General features: G+C 35.4%; 1 long non-coding RNA gene across 1 annotated transcript; it reads left to right on the top strand.

Annotated features, from left to right (window-relative positions):
• The first annotated feature begins 215 nt into the window (after nucleotides 1-215).
• LOC126928270 (uncharacterized) lies at nucleotides 216-2,529 on the top strand. The gene is made up of 2 exons (XR_007716489.1): nucleotides 216-322; nucleotides 437-2,529. It is a non-coding gene; the product is annotated as an uncharacterized LOC126928270 (long non-coding RNA).
• Nucleotides 2,530-6,337: the final 3,808 nt, after the last annotated feature.

The raw sequence follows: 6,337 nt of genomic DNA on the forward strand, positions 1-6,337 counted from the left end.
AAATAAAGTTGTTACTTTAGAAGAGCAAGCGACTAAAGAAATCATTGGGGAACTTAAGTCAAAGAATAAATATGAAACTAAAACAAATGATTTAACTTTACCTTTAGTAGAAGATGAATCATTAAGAGGCAAAGAACAGGTACGTTATCAACATATTGATGTGCAATGCACAGATGTATTACATTTGCATATTATAAATATCGTTTTGTATTTTTCAGTCTACGTTAGAAGATTATGAAAAAATTCCTATTGATGCTTTTGGTGTAGCAATGTTAAGGGGAATGGGATGGCAACCAGGAAAGGGAATTGGTTGAAATGAAAAGTATGAATTTTACTCTGGATTAAATTAATTATATGTATTTAATACATCACTTATTGGAAAGTAAACAGAGAACATCATTTTTTATTTCACAATCGTTTATTCTAACTATTACAGATTAGTAGCAGCTGTCATACCAGAATTACGACCAAAAGGTATGGGTCTTGGAGCAGACAAAGTAGCATTGCAGAAGAAAAATACAGATTTCAAAAAAGAAGAGGAAGAAGTTAAAATCGAGAAAGGAACATTTGTGAAAATTATAGCTGGAGAACAAAGTAATAATTATGGTCAAATAGAAGGATTCGATGATGATGCAGGAAGGCTCATAATAAAACTAGCTCTTGGTGGAAATATAATATCTGTAAATGAATTTATGGTACAGCCAGTGACTAAATCAGAATATTCTAAGAACTCAAAAGTTCAAAGTTAATATGAAGTGTTAGTTTTTCATTAAGGGACATTTAAGAAAATAAATTTGAATTGACATATACATATAAAGACATAATCGGACATGTAGAAAAACTAATTCAAGAGTACCTGTAAGTGTGTTGTTGCATGCAATTTTTTAAAGGTCCCTTCTAATTTTATATAAAATATGATAAATGTAGATCGGTCCGTCGTGTCCAGTAGTTGGGTGACTAGTGGGTTGTGGTGGTTGTTGACTCTTGTGTTATATCTGCTTCTGGACTTGTGTATTTCATCTTTGACTGTAGGTATCTTGATGTCACGGTGGATTGTTTCGTTGGTAACATACCAGGGTGCATTTGATAGGGATCTTAGCGTTTTCGATTGGAAGCGTTGGAGTATTTCAATGTTGGAATTACTTGCTGTTCCCCATAGTTGGATTCCATAGGTCCAGACAGGTTTTATTACGGCCTTGTAGAGGATTATTTTGTTCTGTATGTTTAGTTTGGAGCGTCGGCCCGTGAACCAATAGAATTTTCTTAATTTTTCCTTTAGTTGCTTTGTTTTTTCTGAGATATGTTTTTTCCAAGTTAGCCTCCTGTCCAGGGTCATGCCCATGTATCTTACGGAGTCCTTGCTTGGGATTATTGTGTTGTTAATGGTGACCTGGGGGCAGGTTTGTTTTCGGAGCGTGAAGGTTACATGAGAGGATTTTTTTTCGTTTATTTTGAAACCCCATTTTTGGAACCACTTTTCCATGGTGTCGATACTTCGCTGGAGAGTGGATGAGGCAATTGCCGGGTCTGCGTGGGTAGCTAATAGTGCTATGTCGTCGGCAAATGTTGCTATTGTTACCTCGTTTGCTATAGGTAAGTCGGCAGTGTAGATGGAAAACAGTAGGGGTCCGAGGACACTACCTTGGGGTATGCCGGATTCTATTGGGAATGTTGCGGAAGTGGCGCCTAGACATTTAACTATGAATTGTCTGTTGGTTAGGTAGGATTTTAAGATGGAGTAGTATGGATGAGGTAGGATCTTTTTGAGCTTGTAGAGTAGCCCTTTATGCCATACTTTGTCGAATGCCTGTTGGATGTCTAGGAATACCGCTGAGCAGTATTTTTTCTTTTCAAGGGTTTGGCTGATCATGTGGGTTATGCGGTGGATTTGCTCTACTGTTGAGTGTTGTTTTCGGAAGCCGAATTGGTGGTCTGGGAGTGTTTTCAATTCTTCTAGGAGTGGAAGGAGACGATTCGTGAGCATCCTCTCGAATAGTTTAGACAGGGTAGGTAAAAGACTGATTGGGCGATAGGAGCTGGTTTCATATATTGGTTTACCGGGTTTAGGGATGAGGGTGATCAGTGGGATTTTCCAAGCCTAGGGAAAGTGTTGAAGGCGGAGGATAGCGTTAAAGATTGATGCGATGAGTGCAATCCCTTTTATCGGAAGTTCCTTGATTGCTTTATTTCCTATTAGGTCGTGACCTGCTGCTTTCTTGGGGTTTAGGCGACTGATTGCTTCTATGATCTCTGAAGAAGTGAAGGGTTCAATAGGAGGGGACATTTGGAAGGGAGTGTGCAGATATTCGGTAACGTCCGCTGCAGCTATGGAGGAATGGAGTTGGAATACTTCAGTCAAGTGTTTGGCAAATAGGTTGGCTTTTTCTATAGGGCTACGCGCCCATCCACCCTGCGGACGGCGGATTGGAGGTATTATTTGTGGGAGGCGCGTGAGTTTCCTGGAGGCCTTCCATAGTGAGTAGTTGGAGTCGGCTGTGGGGGACAAGCTGGCGAGATATTTGTGAAAACGGTCATTATTGTAGTTTTTTATAGTTTAGGATAGTTTTCTAGTTGCGTTGTTTAGTTTGCGTTTGTCCTCCGGTGTTCTATGGGTCTGCCATATGCTTCTTAGTCTACGTTTTTGTGTGAAACATTGTGTCAAACATGTGAAAACATTAAAGCTGTTATCCTTATTCATGGTCTTGTTGGAACGTGTTTAACGAGCGTAACGTAGGCGTGAAAACGAAAACGTTGAGACTCTTGTGGCGTAAAAAGACTGAATTCCTCATAAAAATACAAGAAACGAATACAAGAAACGTGCACATAGTTTATTCTCGACCTTGGATACATAAAACCAAAAAAAAAAAAAAAAAAAAGAAAAAGAAAAAGGAACAAAAATTTTTATTGGTTATTTACCGAAACTCATTGTATCATTTTTATTACTCTATATAAAACGTAGAATCATATACTGACGAATGTTATTTCGAATTTCTAACTTCAGAACGATAATTACATATTTGAAATTACCAATAAGTGGTAGTAGCATTAAAAATATGGAATATTCAACGAGATGAAATATAGGTAAGGTATTTAAAAGAAAAAAGATTGAAACGTTCGATGTAAAACGATGAAATTAAATGATTGGATTTGAAAACTTGATTCGGTTTAATAATTCGATGAAAAAAGTATTCATCCTATGAAAAAAGAATTCATGTTCCTGTCGATATATCAACGACGTGCGCCGTTACTTCCCACTGCTCTGCAATTCAAATGCAATACTCGAATATACATGGCGAAAGAAATGGAAATTGAGCAATTTAAGGGAACGAATTACTCTCGCATCCACGTAACTTCAAAATGTATCACGTGTCGGTGTTTGCGAAACGAAATTCGTCGTTGTCCAACTAACACGCTTGCAGATGCTACGTTCACTTTGTTGCATATAGGGCTTAAATATATGAACAAATAGTACTGCGCAAGTGTCACTAGCGTAATTTTTAAAGTGAATTAATGCATAATCTCGTCATCTACGTTTGACCATGATTATGGCAGTGATCATTGTTATATACGAATCTTCGTGCAATATATGTGAAAATTCGTGGTTGTCCAATTAATACGCTTGCTGATGCTACGTTCACTTTGTTGCATATAGGGCTTAAATATATGAACAAATAGTACTGCGCAAGTGTCACTAGCGTAATTTTTAAAGTGAATTAATGCATAATCTCGTCATCTACGTTTGACCATGATTATGGCAGTGATCATTGTTATATACGAATCTTCGTGCAATATATGTGAAAATTCGTGGTTGTCCAATTAACACGCTTGCTGATGCTACGTTCACTTTGTTGCATATAGGGCTTAAATATATGAACAAATAGTACTGCGCAAGTGTCACTAGCGTAATCTGAACGTGTTAAAGTGAATCAATACATAACTTCGTCATCTATGTTTGACCATGACTACGGTAGTGGTCATTGATATATGTGAAGCTTCGTGGAGTAGATGTGAAAATTCGTCGTTGTCCGGTTAACACGTTTGCAGATGTTCCGTTCACTTTGTTCCATATAGGGCTCAAATATGTGAACAAATTGAATGGAACAACTGTCATTAGCGTAATTTTAACGCGTTAAAATAAATTAATGTATAATTTCGTCATTTACGTTTGATCTACGTTTTTTCATCTACGTCATCTACGGCACCTACGCGAATCTTATTGATTACGTCTTTGGCAGTGTTCGTTGCTATAAATGAAACTTAATAGTTGATGAAACCGCTCGAAAGTCGTGTTCCTAAATCATTCCCTCGTCTCGTATCGTGTTCATCAAATGGAAAAGGAGATTGTGTTTTAATGAAATCGCTTGTTACTATCAATCTTGCTGTGTCACTCGCATAGGAGAAGAAAGTGAGGAAGGAGAAAAAAATTAAGGTAAGGTCATCAATGAGCAAAATGTTTAATGTACATTAAAATTGAGTCCGCTGCAACCCTCGTGACTTTTAAAATTCCATACGTATATTGTTATACGTAACATTGCCATATTAAATATATTCGATCAAATATTCAATCTCGTTCCCTGAAAGCTGTTCCTGGATATCTGGTTGGATACTTTACGCACGGAAATAGAGAGTGTTAACAGTAACAAACCCTCTATGTAATGTTTTTGCTTTGCTCTTTTGAACAGGTAGATGACATTTTGCTTCGAAAAACGGATATATATACCACGGATATGCACATACAGAGTATGTGTATCGATATACACATTGATATACACCTTTGTACAAAGTGTCAAAAAAGTATTTATCGCGGTATTTTTTTCAAGCCATTCTACACCTTCGATTTGATGAAAATTGGTTAAATAAGTGTAGCGCAAAATTGATCTTGACCACAATTTTCAGTGTCAAATTGTTTTTCTATTGCATCATATAGTGCTCATTAGAAAGGAAAGTTCCGTTGTTTTAGAAAAAATGTTTGAAATTTCATTAATACTTAGACTGATTTTATTCATATTTTAAGGTCAAATATGGAATACAATAACATCAATACTAATATCTACTTTTTTGTGCGAATTACTTTACATTTCAATCTTCCTTGATACGCCGTGACAAGCAAAAGTGTAAACACAGCCCGTTGATTTTATGTAGAAAGCGAATGTCGAAGGTATAATGAGAAAAGAGCATTATTTGACCATTCCACAAAATAATTTACCTAAATAGTAGTTAATTCTATTGGATATAATAAACGTGAAGTAGTACTAGTGGACGAAATACCTATGTTGAAACCTTGATTCGACGAGTATAATTAATGTGCAAAACTGTAAACATGGTTTGAGATGTCCATTTTTGTAAAATGTTTTGTACATTATTAATGTTAATGAAAATTAACTATTACATTTCGTTAATAATAACTTGTAGTTACTGTTACCTAATCTTTACCGATCACTTGAAAAATTAGTCTTTTACATTTATGTGTTTACTTTTTTCGCTCGTCGCAGTACATGTTTAAGTCAGATATGAAATATCTAGCGTATTCCAGCGGCTTTGATTAAATCAAAGATGTTCATATCCTTAATATTGAGAATGTTGTTAGTAAAGTAACTATTTCTATCCAAAAACAAGATATCTTTGAGACAACGTGAATTTTCGTTCCAATTTTCTTAACTTACAAGTATAAAATTTTCATCGCATGATACAATCTATCCTACAAAGTTCTTGCACACGACGAAGCTGAGAACATAGATCTTCTTCAAATATTATTTTTCTCACTGCTTCGTGTGGAATTTCTACTCGACGAGATGTTATTAAACGCTTAAAAGCTTATTATTAAACGATAACATACTTTTTCCTACATGAATGAACATGAAAGACGTCGAGTGAGGAATTAGAACAATTGTGGATGGTTGGAAACTATTATGCTGCGGTCTACCATTCGTTTTTGCCTATATATACCACGGAACAAAGGATAATTTTCACCGAATTCATCCAGAGCATATTTTCTAAGTTTTACTGTATATGATTACGCCCATTATATTATATTATGTTATTACGATGTTATCTAATTAATTGTTGTCTATTTATTTTGATACTTATATTAACCATTATTTATAACATAATATACTAAATACAATTAGTATACACAATTAGTATAGGGATTAGTATAAGAAATTTTAAACAGCTTTTTTCAAAAGAACGAATTATTTACGATCCAGGGGTTTTCTGAAACTTTCGTTTCTCGTGATGAGTACTTTATGATGCAATAAAAAATTTTGTCTGAAAATTATACTCAAGATCAATTTCATGATCCATTTTCTCTAACAGATCTCCATCTTCCACAGCTCTA

Source organism: Bombus affinis, unplaced genomic scaffold (genome assembly GCF_024516045.1).
Source record: "Bombus affinis isolate iyBomAffi1 unplaced genomic scaffold, iyBomAffi1.2 ctg00000774.1, whole genome shotgun sequence".
NCBI lineage: Eukaryota > Metazoa > Arthropoda > Insecta > Hymenoptera > Apidae > Bombus > Bombus affinis.